This window comes from Saccopteryx bilineata, chromosome 10 (genome assembly GCF_036850765.1).
Source record: "Saccopteryx bilineata isolate mSacBil1 chromosome 10, mSacBil1_pri_phased_curated, whole genome shotgun sequence".
Lineage (NCBI taxonomy): Eukaryota > Metazoa > Chordata > Mammalia > Chiroptera > Emballonuridae > Saccopteryx > Saccopteryx bilineata.
The window spans coordinates 52,597,286-52,614,971 of NC_089499.1; positions in this window are offsets into that span (position 1 = coordinate 52,597,286).

The window sequence follows — 17,686 nt, forward strand, 5'->3', positions numbered from 1 at the left end:
TTAGCATTAGAGAGGAGAGCAGAGAAAGGCCACATGGAGGAGGCCAGGAGAAGCAGCCAAGATGGCGGAGTGTTGAGTGAGAAGCCAGTTTGTACAGAGTTTGTGCAGGGAGAAGGAAGGAGATGGGGAGCAGAGGTGAATAAAGTCTGGTGAGCTAGAAACCTTTGATTCTAGGAAACTCGGGTAAGTCAGTAGCTTTGTGAGCACTGAATGTGAGTGGGTTTTGGAGCCCAGTGTGTGTTTTTACTTGCCCGCCGGGTGCAAGCTAGGATTAAAGATGATGGCCCATCAGTTTTTGGCTCCATTGTTTCTTTACCAACTGTCTGAATCCAATGCAAACCTGCATGGGCCAGGCAGCTGTGATGGTGGCCGTGGCTACTGGCTTTATTTACATTTGGCGTAGTTGGCAAGATTTGATACAGATCGGCAAGGAGCCACCATCACTTTTGAGCGGTGGAGTAGAGGACTGGCTGCTGTTATGGTTCCCAATGGCCGTCCTTTTGGGGACATAGGCTGGCTGACTTTTACAGCCATGCGCGAGGAAACTGAGAGCTCTGTGGAAGAGGCTGCCCGGGACCTGCAAACAGAGCAGTGGAAGGAGCTGGAGCAAATGTGGCAGAAACAGATGCTGACCCTGGAGCTGGAGGAAGTGCTGGAGGAGGAGGTCGACCAGGTTTGCAAGATTCACCTGGAAATGGAGCAACTGCTGGAGGAGGATTCACAGGTTCTTGAGTTGCAGATTGCCCTGGACATTGTGGAGAGCCAGCAGCGGCAGGAGGCTGAGGCTGAGGCTGAGGCCGGGTCTGGAGCTGCAAGGTCTGCGGAGCAGAAGGCTGCAGCGGCCCGGGGCTCGAGCCCGGTAGCCGGAGCTGGTGTTTTCAGTTCCTCTTTGGAGGATGAGGAGAATCGGGCTGGAGTTGCAATCCACAGTCTCCAGAAGGTGAAAGCCCAGCTGGAAGCAGCACCTACTATGGCCCTGGTAGGTCTGCGTTTTTGGGACATAGGGCTGGTTGCCATCATGCTCACCAGAGCAGAGATGGAAATGCTGACTGCCATTGCCACGTGCTCCTCTTTGAAACAGTGTAAGACTTGCCAGGATGGCAGGAATGAGGAGGGTGGCTGAGGCCCCGTGTGCATGGACTGATTTCCTGGACTATGACCGGAGTGGGCATTGGCTCCTTTGTTGGATGGACTTACAGAATTTGGACAATGTGAAATACCCTGATGGAGGTGGGGGGTGGCTTTGCTAGGGGCCCTTCCCCTGCCCTGGGAAGCTTTTCCCATGGCTAGAGAAAAGTCCAAGGACATTTTGCGCTTTGGGCAAAGTGCTCAGAGACTGGGCAAATGTACCTTTGTAATTGTTGAAATTGTATTATTTGTGCTGTTATAATTTGTGTAATGTGCCTAATTTCCTTGCACAGGGATGCCGATGATGTAGATTTTGGGTAGTAAAGTGAGCATAGGGGTGGATTGTTGGGCAGATAAAATATATTATGCTCACTTTGTTAAAGATGGCGCTGCCCATATGGAAGCCTGTCGCCCAGGTGATATTAATGTGTGTTGGGGGTGGGCCGAAGGCAGGCAGGATCCTTGTAGCCTGGGGCTTGGTTTTAGGACTAAGCCTTTCCCACCCTTTTTAATGTGGGGTGGTACAATCCCATCATGCCTCAGATAAGTGATTTTGTATTAGAGACTTCCCTATTTTGTATATTGGATTAAAGGATTTGATTTCTACACTATAAAATGGAGGCAGAACAGGAGCTTGCTCTCTTAGTTCCTGAGATTAGCATTAGAGAGGAGAGCAGAGAAAGGCCACATGGAGGAGGCCAGGAGAAGCAGCCAAAATGGCGAAGTGTTGAGTGAGAAGCCAGTTTGTGCAGAGTTTGTGCAGGGAGAAGGAAGGAGATGGAGAACAGAGGTGAATAAAGTCTGGTGAGCTAGAAACCTTTGATTCTAGGAAACTCAGATAAGTCAGTAGCTTTGTGAGCACTGAATGAGTGGGTTTTGGAGCCCAGTGTGTGTTTTTACTTGCCTGTTGGGTGCAAGCTAGGATTAAAGATGATGGCCCACCAGTTTTTGGTTCCTTTGTTTCTTTACCGACTGTCTGAATCCAATGCAAACCTGCATGAGCCAGGTGGCTGTGATGGTGGCCGTGGCTACTGGCTTTACACCAACTCACCTTAGAAAAGATTTAAAGTAGAACATTCAACCATTGACCATTTATTTTAATCTTTGTTATCACATAGTCATCATTGAACCATGTTGTCTCATGCGCTTCCTCATAATTTGATCATAATGACAGCATCCAGGAAGGAGAGTAGTTAAAGGCATAAGGAAATAAAGAGATGGGATGCTGGAGTATCTGTATCCAACCTGTGCTCTGTATAGAACACTGAGACTGTGTTCAAGTAGATGTCAGGTCAGTCTGGGAGAGCAGACGGCATCCTTACCTCATTTTTCAACCATCCTTATGTGCATGCCCTTTTCCCTGCAGTTCTGCAGGGAAGAGGTGACAGTCCTACTCCTTGACTCTGGGTTTGGCCATGTGACTGGCTGTAGCTAATAGGGTGATAGCAGATCTTCCATAAGCAGGGGCTCAGTTTAGGCTTCTGTACTGGGACTTTCATTTCCTGCATCTTTATTATTGATATGAGAGCGACATGGTCAGGGGAGCCCACTGGTCTCAGGCGAATGTTGAGAGACTCGTGGAACACACCTACCTCTGGCCAAACCTAGTGTAAATCAGCTCACCCTGGACAACCTTCACACACTTGAGATATAATACATGGTCGGTATTTTAAGCCACTAAAATTTAAACTGGTTGGATACATAGTAATAACTACCGACACATTAGAGTGGTGTGTCTGATAAAGGAGGACGCAGCTAGGGTTGGATGGTGCTTGGGGGGCTGATTTGAAGTTGGAGATCTGAAAAGAATAAAAACAGACACAGCAGAAGGTCAAAGCAGGTGAGACAAAATGGAATTCAGACTAATGGCAACTACTGGCTTTTAAAATATTTTCAGTGCACACTTGCATGGGTGGGTGAAGTGCATGGAAAGAGTGTAACTGTGGTCTGAGATGGGGTGGGCACACACACTTTGGGCCACGTAGGACTAGACTGGATGCAATAGGTTGCTGTTTTTCTTATTGAGTTCTTGACTGATTGTATTATGGAGAAAAAATAGAGAAAAAGAAGGCTGGGAGAAAACACTTGACTGATTAATTAAATTTGAGTGTGAATTAATAGAATAATATGCATCTTTTCATGTTGCTTACATGCTTGCAATGACAAAGCAACCTTTTCCCCCTTCATGTAAATGATAAATAATACATAAATGATTTCACTCTATTACTAGACGTGCGGTATTTGGCCTGTATGTCATGGGATGTCACACCTCAGATATAGGAAGTTCCTGAAACTCCTTTAGTCATCAATTCACTGGCTCATTCATTCTTTCAAATGTACTTAGGCTATTTTATACACTCATGGAGCTGACATACCTGCATGGAAAAAATACATCAATCATTGCATTATAAATGTGTTAAAAATGGGGAAGTGCAGTGAGTTCTAGGCTCAGAAAGAAGAGGTGCTTGACATAGTCTGGAGATCAGAGAAACTTTCCCTGAGAATCAAACGGCATGTAAGTTGACATGTCAAAAGATCAGGGAAAGCAATTCAGGCACCAGAAATGTTGTGCAAAAGATCTGAGATAGGATAATGTATAGCTTATTCGAGGAAATGAAATGTCAGTGTGATTGAACAGCGAAGGACAATTGGCAGGTGCCTGATCAGGCATGACTAGGTATGTATTTTGGATTTTATTCTAAGAGCAGTTGAGAGTAACTGGCCAAAGGAAGCCAGGAAAGTAGCAGGAAAACCACAAAAATGCAATGCCATGGAAGGCAAGGACAGGAGAGAGTGCACAACTTTAGTGAACGCAGCTGAGAAGATCAGTAACAGCAATGGCTCATGTCTGTTGGATTTAGTGACAGGGACTTCTTTAATAATATTGGCAATAGTCAACTGGCAAGACAGAAGCAGAAGCCAGATTGTAGTGGATTAATGAGGGAATTAAAGGTAAGAACATGAAAATGTAAAAGGCCAATTATAACAAGAATTGGCCCCGCAATTCACCACACACCCACAATTTCTATTTTGTGGAGAAGCAAGCATGAGGTGTGTGGCAGTAGGGAGAAAACCTACATGAGCTGGGAAAATGCTCATGAGTAGTTCAGAAAGTAGATATTATCTTTACCAGTATAATTAGGAGTAAATTGCATTGGTTCAGATGTCAAGAATTCATGATATGGATAATGGCTTTGCTCAAAACTACCTATAATTGTGTTATGAAAGAAGGGTAAATAATATTTGTCCTTGTGTAAGTAAGATGAATGAGGATTGTTGGCATATTCAGGAAGAAATGATTTTCGGTACGTCTTTTTATAAGGCTATTCTACAATGACTTGTCTTTCCCAGCTGTGTTGGATATGAAGTTCCATGCAGGAAAACACCTGACTATGATTTTCCTAACTGTATCTTCAGCACCTAGAATAGCTCTGGTCCAAGCAATGGGTTAAATCTGCTTGTTGAGTAAATGAATGCTAGTTGTTTCTTTCTTATTCTAGTACTTTAACTCAAGAGAAACACAACCAAACCTTGTCAACAATACTAAAGGCTTCTGGACCTTCCGATGGCTGAGTAACTCAGGTTTGACATTTTACCAAGAAGTCCAAGTCAGGGAGGTTATTACTGTTCTTGAAAACTCACTACTGAAATGAGCTCAGCATGATTTAGACTGGGCCAGATGGAATTCTCCTTTCCGGAAACCTTGGGTAAATAGCAAGTGAGTAGAGTAATTGCAAAGTGTAATTGTTTGCATTTGTAAGCAAAACCATACTATTATCCAGCCGCTGAAGGGGAGCGTGCTCAGAATCTGCGTGCAGGGAGCTGAATGGTACCTGAGGAGCCCCGGGGGTTTAGAAACCCCTCCTGCAATTGCTCCTCAATGTCAGCAAGGAGATGAGAGACGTTGTGTTTGTCTGGAACAAGTGCTCTCATTTTTCACTTAATCAGAATTTGCATTGTTTTCTCATTATGGTATCAAAATGTGAATTTTGCCTCCATGTGCTGTGAAAATAACAAACCCCTAACAAGTTGCTTTTCTCTGTAGCACCTTCCATCTTAGAATCTCCGAGGATCTCATAAGCTGATAATGTTCTTTCCAAATGAGCTATTTTGTAATCACACTCCACATGATTGTTTAAAATGATTATTATTGTTTTACCTTAATATAAAAAGATTTATTTGCCAATAGAAAACTGAGTTTACCCAGGAATGCTTGTGTTAACTGCCTCTCGGCTCCTCCAAGTCCGTGGAAATCTGAAGACTGTGAAATGAGACTGTGAGTTTCTGGTTCTGTCCATATTAAGAAAACAAGAGGCTACCTTTCCATATTCAAAGATGATTTTTACTATTTTACCTCGGTGCTCAGAGTGGGGTGTAACCTAGACAAAAAGAAAGAAGGATGAAGTGGGGGGAGGGCGCTCACTGGGGAAGATACACAGAATTGAAGATGCATTTCTCTCCTCCCTGCCCCTGGCTGTAGGATTAGGATTGGCTCCCCAAACCTGTGACCTTTTCTCTTATCCAGTAGTCTTGAATTCCCACCACACCCTGGACAAAGGCTTTTTTGTTTTGTTTTGTTCTGATTACTTTGATCAGCTGTGTCCTGCTCAGGAGATAATGCCCCTGGAGGACTTTTGTCTCTCCCTCATCGTCTCAGTCTCTGCCTGGTGCTCGCTGATACTTACCCGACCATATCCAGATTCCTCAGATATTGGAATTGTTCTGCAACACTTGCAGGTTTCTATTTTATCACTTTCTACTCACTCTGTACCAAGACTTTACATTCTGCAGGCCAAAGCTACACTTTTTTTTTTACTTCTTATTTTTATCTAAAATTACTTTTACTTCATCACTGAGATGATTAACTCTTTAAATCAAGACTGGCAATTTTTTTCTATAAAGGACCAGAGAATGAATATTTTAGGCCTATGGGCTGTAAGATCTCTTGCAACTACTCAACTCTGCCATTTTAGTGCAAATGCAGCCATATTCAATATGTGAGTGCTTGGGTTATGGGCTGTGTGCCAATACAACTTTATTTATAATAACAGATGGTGGACTGGATTTGGCCTGTGGGCCATAGTCTACTAGCCTCTGTTTTAAATCATAGTTCCCAGAGTTTCTCCATTTTCATACTGTTGAGCTCTAATACCCCTTAAAAGTTAAGATGATTCCCACCTTACTTTGTCATTCTCTCCCTTCCCACGCATTCAGCAGGGGACCCTGAAACTTTTCAGGAGAGCAGTCTCACCTCAGTGGCCTCATGATCTGGATTTCCCTAGATAATCACAAAGCTCACTCCATTTTCTTTTCTTTTCTTTTCTTTTTTTTTTTTTTTCTTTTTGTATTTTTCTGCAGCTGGAAACGGGGAGGCAGACAGACTCTCGCATGCGCCCGACCAGGATCCACCCAGCACACCCACCAGGGGGCAATGCTCTGCCCATCCGGGGCGTCGCTCTGTCGCGACCAGAGTCACTCTAGTGCCTGGGGCAGAGGCCAAGGAGCCATCCCCAGCGCCCGGGCCATCTTTGCTCCAATGGAGCCTCGGCTGCGGGAGGGGAAGAGAGAGACAGAGAGGAAGGAGAGGGGGAGGGGTGGAGAAGCAAATGGGTGCCTCTCCTGTGTGTCTTGGCCAGGAATCGAACCCGGACTTCTGCACACCAGGCCGACGCTCTACCACCGAGCCAACCGGTCAGGGCCTTCCATTTTCTTTAAGTCTCTACTCAAATGTCACTTTCTCAGTGAGCCCTTTTGTATTGGCCGATGTCTAATTAGAAACACAAGAACAACTTTAGGTATTTCGAGCAGAAAATTCGATGGAGGGGATTGGTTACAAATGGGAAGGACTGGCGTTGCAGAAGGGATAGGTAGGCTTAGAGAGAGCTTAGTGACAGCAGGAAGGCTAGAGGAAAAAAGGGGAAATAGTGGAACCTCGAGCCCAGGCTCATTGTGCCACAGAGATGACTGCTGCCAGGTCTGCCACCGCCGCTGCCTGCAGGAGACCAACTCTTCACTGCCGCTGGTGCTCGGGAGCTAGAGGAGATGCCTCCTGACGTCACCATCACCACAATTGTTAACAGCTGTGTAGCTGCTGCTCTTGGTATCACCCTGTCTGATCTTGGACCCAGTATCACCCCACTCCACCTCGGTAGCTACAGTCCCTTAAAGCACCACCAGAAACAAAAAGATTTGCTTTCTTCTTCTTCCTGCCTTTCTGTCTCCCATAAGTACCTCCTCTGGAAGAACTTAGCCAGTTTTGGACGCAAGGGGATCTGGGAAGTGTAGTTTCCAAACTTCTATACTCCCCCCTCCCCCAAAGAGCTGACTCTGGAAGGATTAAAATAAAGCAGAAAGACTTTGGGGTAATAATCAGCATGCCCTGTTCACTGTGTCTAAAATGTCAAGTCTCAACACTTTATTCCTTTTCCCTAATTTGTCTCCATAGCTTATATCACTGACTAACATGCTATTTATGCACTTACCTATTACCTGCCTCCCTTACTAAAATGTAAGCTCAATGAGAGCAGTGATTTTACCCACAGCTGGACCCTCACTTCCTAGAACCTTGTATGGAATATAGGGGACAGTCAATAAATAATTTGGAGAATGAATAAATTAATTGTTTAACAACACCTAAGCATTATACCTGACAAGCACTATGGTTTCCAGAGCCAAGTCTGACAACTTTAATGTACCATAAAGAAATAAAGAATGAGAAGAAAGTGTCTTTTTCTCATTTTTCCTTTTTCTCTTCTCTTGTTCTCTCATATATCAGCATATTATATTCACAGTTTCTCTCCTAGAAAGCATCTGTTTGAAACACTGACCATTTTTATAGCACCGTAAGCTTTGGCAGAGAGGGCACACTCCCTCTGAATCTAGTTCAGTTACTTGGCCAGTGTTGCAGTGCCTCAGAGGGAGTGTTATTCCCCAGGGCTGCTGCCGCCAAACAGCACTGACTGGGTGGCTCACACAAGGAAAATAATTTTCTTATAGTTCGGGAAGCTAGATCTGAGATCAAGGTGTCAGCAGGGCTGGCTGTTTCTGAGGACTCTGAGGGAAGGAGCTGTTCCCTGCCCCTCTCCTTGGCTTGTAGGTGGCCTTCTTCTCCCTGTGTCTCTTCATGTCATCCTCCCTTTCTTCCTCTGAAGGTGACTATGTCCAGATTTTCTCTTCTTATAAGATAACCAGTCGTATCAATTACAGCTCACCCTAATGACCTCATTTTGATTTTACCTCTTCCAAGGTACAGTAAATTCAAATTAGTTACATTTTGAGGTTCTGAGGGCTAGGACATCAATATATAAAAATTTTTTTGGGGGGGGAGTTGGGAGATATAGTTAAACCCATAACAAGGGTCACGGAAGATTCTTCTCCATGTTTCATATGTTGCAGCCTGGGGTTTTGTCTTTACAGTTTTTCACTCAACGCTTACAGGGTTAAATTGAAAATGGTTTTCACTTGTACTCTTTTATGTTTTATTTTCCCTAGTTTCTCCTAAATAATTGAGTGAATATGGTGATATGGTACATATTGTGTTGTTTTTCTGAACTAGGAAACTTCTCTTTATGTCTTCAAATGTTAGAGGCTGAACACATTTTTTCTCTACAAGCTCTCCACAGAGCTGATGGCACATAGAGCCATTAGCCTTTGCAACAATATCTCAGGATTCCGTTGGCAAGGAAAAGATAAGTTATGCCATGTTGCCTGACCAGGTGGTGGTGCAGTGGATAGAGCGTTGGACTGGGATGCGGACCCAGGTTCAAGACCCCGAGGTCGCCAGCTTGAGCGCGGGCTCATCTGGCTTGAGCAAAGAGCTCACCAGCTTGGACCCAAGGTCGCTGGCTCCAGCAGTGGGTTACTCAGTCTGCTGAAGGCCCACGGTCAAGGCACATGTGAGAAAGCAATCAATGAACAACTAAGAAGTCACAACACGCAACGAGAAACTGATGATTGATGCTTCTCATCTCTCCATTCCTGTCTGTCTGTCCCTGTCTCTATCCCTCTCTCTGTCTCTGTAAAAAAAAAAAAAAAAAAAAAAAAAAAGTTATGCCACGTTCTGCTTTAACAAACTGACGGTGTGAATTGCACGGCAAGGTCCACCTTGGCTCATGAGATTATATAGCACCTCTTGACTGGTGTGACTGGTCCCGTGTTTGTAAGTTGATATTGGGGAAGACCCCGACTTGGTAGCTGGTGAACAAGCCAGCAAGTCCAAGGTAGGGAAAGGTTCATCAAGAAAACAATACCCTCTTTGACCTTGATGCTAATTGAATCTGCCATGGAACATACAGGTGAGCTCTTGTCTTATCTGTTTGCAGCCTTGTTCTGCAAACAGCCCACCAGATATCTTTCCATTCTCTTCCTGACTATTGAGTGACTTTGGAAATAGCCTAATCTGTCTTGGCAGATTGAAGATAGAAAAAATAAGCAGGAGAGACAGACCTGCTAGTTCCTGCTATCGATCAGTGTCTTGAATGAAAGCTCATTATGAGTGGGAGGAATGTGTCAGACACGCGTGTCAAGGGTGGAAAAACTCAAAACAGATGCTGGCAGTGTGGAGAAGTGATAAAAACAACACACACTGGATGCCTTTATGCCTTCCTGGGCTTAATTTATTACAAGTGCATGGCCCTTTCTCTCTAAGTATGGCAATTTGGAAGCTGCAGAGAGAGAGAGAGAGAGAGAGAGAAACCCTTCCTAGAAATCAATCAACTAGTTAGTTCAATCCCCTCCTTTTAGAGATGGGTAAACTGAGGTCAAGAGGTATGAATTGATGTCCAAGATCTCACAGGGTGTTAGCACAGTTGAGATGCTCAACCCAGATCTGATTCAATTCAAATCCAAATCCTTTTGTCAAGTATTTCAGCTTCTCTCTCTGCCCAAGTCTATGTCTCAGGGCCCCAGCATTAAGTTTTGTAATGTCAAGACCCTCGCTCTAGGCTGACCAATAAGGCTCCAGAAACAGCCCCGAACGGGGGACATACACACATGGGTCTGAGTCCTAATGCTGTCACTGTCAGACATGTGAGTTTGGGCATACCATTTTGCCTGTGGAGCTATACTTTCCTCATTTTTAAAAATGGACATCCTGATACTTGTTCTCCTTGCTTGTTTGGGATTGTGTGTGATTAAAATCGGTCTATAAATGCACCTGTAGACCCTACCGACAATGAGTATTCTCCCAGAGGGGTAAACTTTTACTCTGTACTTATTTAATAATACTGCAGCCAAAAATAGCTAATCAGATTGTCCCGGCAAGCTTAGAGGGCCAGACCCAGAGCTGTGCGTTATGATTAGAAAGAGTAGGAATGGTGTATTAGTCAGAGTTCTACAAGGAAATGGAACCAACAGGATATATGTGTGTATGTGCGTGCGTGTGTGTAGATAGATAGATAGTAGATTGATTGATTTTAAGGATTTGGCCCATATGATTGTGGGGGATGTTGTCTCATGTACAGGGCAGGCAGTCTGGAGACCGAGGGAAGAGCTGATATGGCGGCTTGAACCTAAGGGCAATCTGGAATGAGGAATGCCTTTGTCCTTGGGGACTCAGTCTTTTCTTTCTGGCCTTCATCTGATTGGATGAGGCCCTGGCATGATATAGAGCTGTTTTACTTAGGAATCTGCCAATTTCAATGTTAATTACATCTAAAAATTTCTTCACAGTAGCACCTAGACTGGTGTTTGACCTAAAACTGAGTGCCATGGGCCAGCCAAGTAGACACAAAATTATCCACCATGGGTGAGATTTCCCAATTCTGAGCATTTGGGGACTGGAGGCTGGGCACTCTGAATGGGCAGGTAGGGAGAGGCTGTGGAGAAGAGCGGGGGCAGAGGAGCGGGAAGCATAAGGGAGAATGGCACTCAGCTGCCAAACGCCAGGTCTGTCCCAAAGTACCCGTTTTTCTGAGAACCAGACTTTTCTTACAGCCCTGGGAGGAGCCAGTTCTTACTTCTCACATCAGTGGTCAGAGAAAGCATAAAGGAAAGGGAGAGAGGTGATACCCTCCCCCCAACACACTGCCTTTGCTCTTCTCCATTAGCTTTTTTTTTCTGAAGCTGGAAAAGGGGAGAGACAGTCAGACAGACTCCCGCATGCGCCCGACCAGGATCCACCGGCACGCCCACCAGGGACGATGCTCTGCCCCTCCGGGGGGTCACTCTGGCATGACCAGAGCCACTCTAGTGCCTGGCACAGAGGCCAAGGAGCCATCCCCAGCACCGGGCCATCTTTGCTCCAATGGAGCCTTGGCTGCGGGAGGGGAAGAGAGAGACAGAGAGGAAGGAGAGGGGGTGCGGTGGAGAATCAAATGGGTGCCTCTCCTGTGTGTCTTGGCCAGGAATCGAACCCGGACTTCTGCACACCAGGCCGACGCTCTACCACCGAGCCAACCGGTCAGGGCCTTCCATTTTCTTTAAGTCTCTACTCAAATGTCACTTTCTCAGTGAGCCCTTTTGTATTGGCCGATGTCTAATTAGAAACACAAGAACAACTTTAGGTATTTCGAGCAGAAAATTCGATGGAGGGGATTGGTTACAAATGGGAAGGACTGGCGTTGCAGAAGGGATAGGTAGGCTTAGAGAGAGCTTAGTGACAGCAGGAAGGCTAGAGGAAAAAAGGGGAAATAGTGGAACCTCGAGCCCAGGCTCATTGTGCCACAGAGATGACTGCTGCCAGGTCTGCCACCGCCGCTGCCTGCAGGAGACCAACTCTTCACTGCCGCTGGTGCTCGGGAGCTAGAGGAGATGCCTCCTGACGTCACCATCACCACAATTGTTAACAGCTGTGTAGCTGCTGCTCTTGGTATCACCCTGTCTGATCTTGGACCCAGTATCACCCCACTCCACCTCGGTAGCTACAGTCCCTTAAAGCACCACCAGAAACAAAAAGATTTGCTTTCTTCTTCTTCCTGCCTTTCTGTCTCCCATAAGTACCTCCTCTGGAAGAACTTAGCCAGTTTTGGACGCAAGGGGATCTGGGAAGTGTAGTTTCCAAACTTCTATACTCCCCCCTCCCCCAAAGAGCTGACTCTGGAAGGATTAAAATAAAGCAGAAAGACTTTGGGGTAATAATCAGCATGCCCTGTTCACTGTGTCTAAAATGTCAAGTCTCAACACTTTATTCCTTTTCCCTAATTTGTCTCCATAGCTTATATCACTGACTAACATGCTATTTATGCACTTACCTATTACCTGCCTCCCTTACTAAAATGTAAGCTCAATGAGAGCAGTGATTTTACCCACAGCTGGACCCTCACTTCCTAGAACCTTGTATGGAATATAGGGGACAGTCAATAAATAATTTGGAGAATGAATAAATTAATTGTTTAACAACACCTAAGCATTATACCTGACAAGCACTATGGTTTCCAGAGCCAAGTCTGACAACTTTAATGTACCATAAAGAAATAAAGAATGAGAAGAAAGTGTCTTTTTCTCATTTTTCCTTTTTCTCTTCTCTTGTTCTCTCATATATCAGCATATTATATTCACAGTTTCTCTCCTAGAAAGCATCTGTTTGAAACACTGACCATTTTTATAGCACCGTAAGCTTTGGCAGAGAGGGCACACTCCCTCTGAATCTAGTTCAGTTACTTGGCCAGTGTTGCAGTGCCTCAGAGGGAGTGTTATTCCCCAGGGCTGCTGCCGCCAAACAGCACTGACTGGGTGGCTCACACAAGGAAAATAATTTTCTTATAGTTCGGGAAGCTAGATCTGAGATCAAGGTGTCAGCAGGGCTGGCTGTTTCTGAGGACTCTGAGGGAAGGAGCTGTTCCCTGCCCCTCTCCTTGGCTTGTAGGTGGCCTTCTTCTCCCTGTGTCTCTTCATGTCATCCTCCCTTTCTTCCTCTGAAGGTGACTATGTCCAGATTTTCTCTTCTTATAAGATAACCAGTCGTATCAATTACAGCTCACCCTAATGACCTCATTTTGATTTTACCTCTTCCAAGGTACAGTAAATTCAAATTAGTTACATTTTGAGGTTCTGAGGGCTAGGACATCAATATATAAAAATTTTTTTGGGGGGGGAGTTGGGAGATATAGTTAAACCCATAACAAGGGTCACGGAAGATTCTTCTCCATGTTTCATATGTTGCAGCCTGGGGTTTTGTCTTTACAGTTTTTCACTCAACGCTTACAGGGTTAAATTGAAAATGGTTTTCACTTGTACTCTTTTATGTTTTATTTTCCCTAGTTTCTCCTAAATAATTGAGTGAATATGGTGATATGGTACATATTGTGTTGTTTTTCTGAACTAGGAAACTTCTCTTTATGTCTTCAAATGTTAGAGGCTGAACACATTTTTTCTCTACAAGCTCTCCACAGAGCTGATGGCACATAGAGCCATTAGCCTTTGCAACAATATCTCAGGATTCCGTTGGCAAGGAAAAGATAAGTTATGCCATGTTGCCTGACCAGGTGGTGGTGCAGTGGATAGAGCGTTGGACTGGGATGCGGACCCAGGTTCAAGACCCCGAGGTCGCCAGCTTGAGCGCGGGCTCATCTGGCTTGAGCAAAGAGCTCACCAGCTTGGACCCAAGGTCGCTGGCTCCAGCAGTGGGTTACTCGGTCTGCTGAAGGCCCACGGTCAAGGCACATGTGAGAAAGCAATCAATGAACAACTAAGAAGTCACAACACGCAACGAGAAACTGATGATTGATGCTTCTCATCTCTCCATTCCTGTCTGTCTGTCCCTGTCTCTATCCCTCTCTCTGTCTCTGTAAAAAAAAAAAAAAAAAAAAAAAAAAAAAAAAGTTATGCCACGTTCTGCTTTAACAAACTGACGGTGTGAATTGCACGGCAAGGTCCACCTTGGCTCATGAGATTATATAGCACCTCTTGACTGGTGTGACTGGTCCCGTGTTTGTAAGTTGATATTGGGGAAGACCCCGACTTGGTAGCTGGTGAACAAGCCAGCAAGTCCAAGGTAGGGAAAGGTTCATCAAGAAAACAATACCCTCTTTGACCTTGATGTTAATTGAATCTGCCATGGAACATACAGGTGAGCTCTTGTCTTATCTGTTTGCAGCCTTGTTCTGCAAACAGCCCACCAGATATCTTTCCATTCTCTTCCTGACTATTGAGTGACTTTGGAAATAGCCTAATCTGTCTTGGCAGATTGAAGATAGAAAAAATAAGCAGGAGAGACAGACCTGCTAGTTCCTGCTATCGATCAGTGTCTTGAATGAAAGCTCATTATGAGTGGGAGGAATGTGTCAGACACGCGTGTCAAGGGTGGAAAAACTCAAAACAGATGCTGGCAGTGTGGAGAAGTGATAAAAACAACACACACTGGATGCCTTTATGCCTTCCTGGGCTTAATTTATTACAAGTGCATGGCCCTTTCTCTCTAAGTATGGCAATTTGGAAGCTGCAGAGAGAGAGAGAGAGAGAGAGAGAAACCCTTCCTAGAAATCAATCAACTAGTTAGTTCAATCCCCTCCTTTTAGAGATGGGTAAACTGAGGTCAAGAGGTATGAATTGATGTCCAAGATCTCACAGGGTGTTAGCACAGTTGAGATGCTCAACCCAGATCTGATTCAATTCAAATCCAAATCCTTTTGTCAAGTATTTCAGCTTCTCTCTCTGCCCAAGTCTATGTCTCAGGGCCCCAGCATTAAGTTTTGTAATGTCAAGACCCTCGCTCTAGGCTGACCAATAAGGCTCCAGAAACAGCCCCGAACGGGGGACATACACACATGGGTCTGAGTCCTAATGCTGTCACTGTCAGACATGTGAGTTTGGGCATACCATTTTGCCTGTGGAGCTATACTTTCCTCATTTTTAAAAATGGACATCCTGATACTTGTTCTCCTTGCTTGTTTGGGATTGTGTGTGATTAAAATCGGTCTATAAATGCACCTGTAGACCCTACCGACAATGAGTATTCTCCCAGAGGGGTAAACTTTTACTCTGTACTTATTTAATAATACTGCAGCCAAAAATAGCTAATCAGATTGTCCCGGCAAGCTTAGAGGGCCAGACCCAGAGCTGTGCGTTATGATTAGAAAGAGTAGGAATGGTGTATTAGTCAGAGTTCTACAAGGAAATGGAACCAACAGGATATATGTGTGTATGTGCGTGCGTGTGTGTAGATAGATAGATAGTAGATTGATTGATTTTAAGGATTTGGCCCATATGATTGTGGGGGATGTTGTCTCATGTACAGGGCAGGCAGTCTGGAGACCGAGGGAAGAGCTGATATGGCGGCTTGAACCTAAGGGCAATCTGGAATGAGGAATGCCTTTGTCCTTGGGGACTCAGTCTTTTCTTTCTGGCCTTCATCTGATTGGATGAGGCCCTGGCATGATATAGAGCTGTTTTACTTAGGAATCTGCCAATTTCAATGTTAATTACATCTAAAAATTTCTTCACAGTAGCACCTAGACTGGTGTTTGACCTAAAACTGAGTGCCATGGGCCAGCCAAGTAGACACAAAATTATCCACCATGGGTGAGATTTCCCAATTCTGAGCATTTGGGGACTGGAGGCTGGGCACTCTGAATGGGCAGGTAGGGAGAGGCTGTGGAGAAGAGCGGGGGCAGAGGAGCGGGAAGCATAAGGGAGAATGGCACTCAGCTGCCAAACGCCAGGTCTGTCCCAAAGTACCCGTTTTTCTGAGAACCAGACTTTTCTTACAGCCCTGGGAGGAGCCAGTTCTTACTTCTCACATCAGTGGTCAGAGAAAGCATAAAGGAAAGGGAGAGAGGTGATACCCTCCCCCCAACACACTGCCTTTGCTCTTCTCCATTAGCTTTTTTTTTCCCTGAAGCTGGAAACGGGGAAAGACAGTCAGACAGACTCCCACATGCGCCCGACCAGGATCCACCTGGCACGCCCACCAGGGGCGACGCTCTGCCCACCAGGGGACGATGCTCTGCCCCTCCGGGGGGTCGCTCTGCCGTGACCAGAGCCACTCTAGCGCCTGGGGCAGAGGCCAAGGAGCCATCCCCAGCGCCCGGGCCATCTTTGCTCCAATGGAGCCTCGGCTGCGGGAGGGGAAGAGAGAGACAGAGAGGAAGGAGAGGGGGAGGGGTGGAGAAGCAAATGGGTGCCTCTCCTGTGTGTCTTGGCCAGGAATCGAACCCGGACTTCTGCACACCAGGCCGACGCTCTACCACCGAGCCAACCGGTCAGGGCCTTCCATTTTCTTTAAGTCTCTACTCAAATGTCACTTTCTCAGTGAGCCCTTTTGTATTGGCCGATGTCTAATTAGAAACACAAGAACAACTTTAGGTATTTCGAGCAGAAAATTCGATGGAGGGGATTGGTTACAAATGGGAAGGACTGGCGTTGCAGAAGGGATAGGTAGGCTTAGAGAGAGCTTAGTGACAGCAGGAAGGCTAGAGGAAAAAAGGGGAAATAGTGGAACCTCGAGCCCAGGCTCATTGTGCCACAGAGATGACTGCTGCCAGGTCTGCCACCGCCGCTGCCTGCAGGAGACCAACTCTTCACTGCCGCTGGTGCTCGGGAGCTAGAGGAGATGCCTCCTGACGTCACCATCACCACAATTGTTAACAGCTGTGTAGCTGCTGCTCTTGGTATCACCCTGTCTGATCTTGGACCCAGTATCACCCCACTCCACCTCGGTAGCTACAGTCCCTTAAAGCACCACCAGAAACAAAAAGATTTGCTTTCTTCTTCTTCCTGCCTTTCTGTCTCCCATAAGTACCTCCTCTGGAAGAACTTAGCCAGTTTTGGACGCAAGGGGATCTGGGAAGTGTAGTTTCCAAACTTCTATACTCCCCCCTCCCCCAAAGAGCTGACTCTGGAAGGATTAAAATAAAGCAGAAAGACTTTGGGGTAATAATCAGCATGCCCTGTTCACTGTGTCTAAAATGTCAAGTCTCAACACTTTATTCCTTTTCCCTAATTTGTCTCCATAGCTTATATCACTGACTAACATGCTATTTATGCACTTACCTATTACCTGCCTCCCTTACTAAAATGTAAGCTCAATGAGAGCAGTGATTTTACCCACAGCTGGACCCTCACTTCCTAGAACCTTGTATGGAATATAGGGGACAGTCAATAAATAATTTGGAGAATGAATAAATTAATTGTTTAACAACACCTAAGCATTATACCTGACAAGCACTATGGTTTCCAGAGCCAAGTCTGACAACTTTAATGTACCATAAAGAAATAAAGAATGAGAAGAAAGTGTCTTTTTCTCATTTTTCCTTTTTCTCTTCTCTTGTTCTCTCATATATCAGCATATTATATTCACAGTTTCTCTCCTAGAAAGCATCTGTTTGAAACACTGACCATTTTTATAGCACCGTAAGCTTTGGCAGAGAGGGCACACTCCCTCTGAATCTAGTTCAGTTACTTGGCCAGTGTTGCAGTGCCTCAGAGGGAGTGTTATTCCCCAGGGCTGCTGCCGCCAAACAGCACTGACTGGGTGGCTCACACAAGGAAAATAATTTTCTTATAGTTCGGGAAGCTAGATCTGAGATCAAGGTGTCAGCAGGGCTGGCTGTTTCTGAGGACTCTGAGGGAAGGAGCTGTTCCCTGCCCCTCTCCTTGGCTTGTAGGTGGCCTTCTTCTCCCT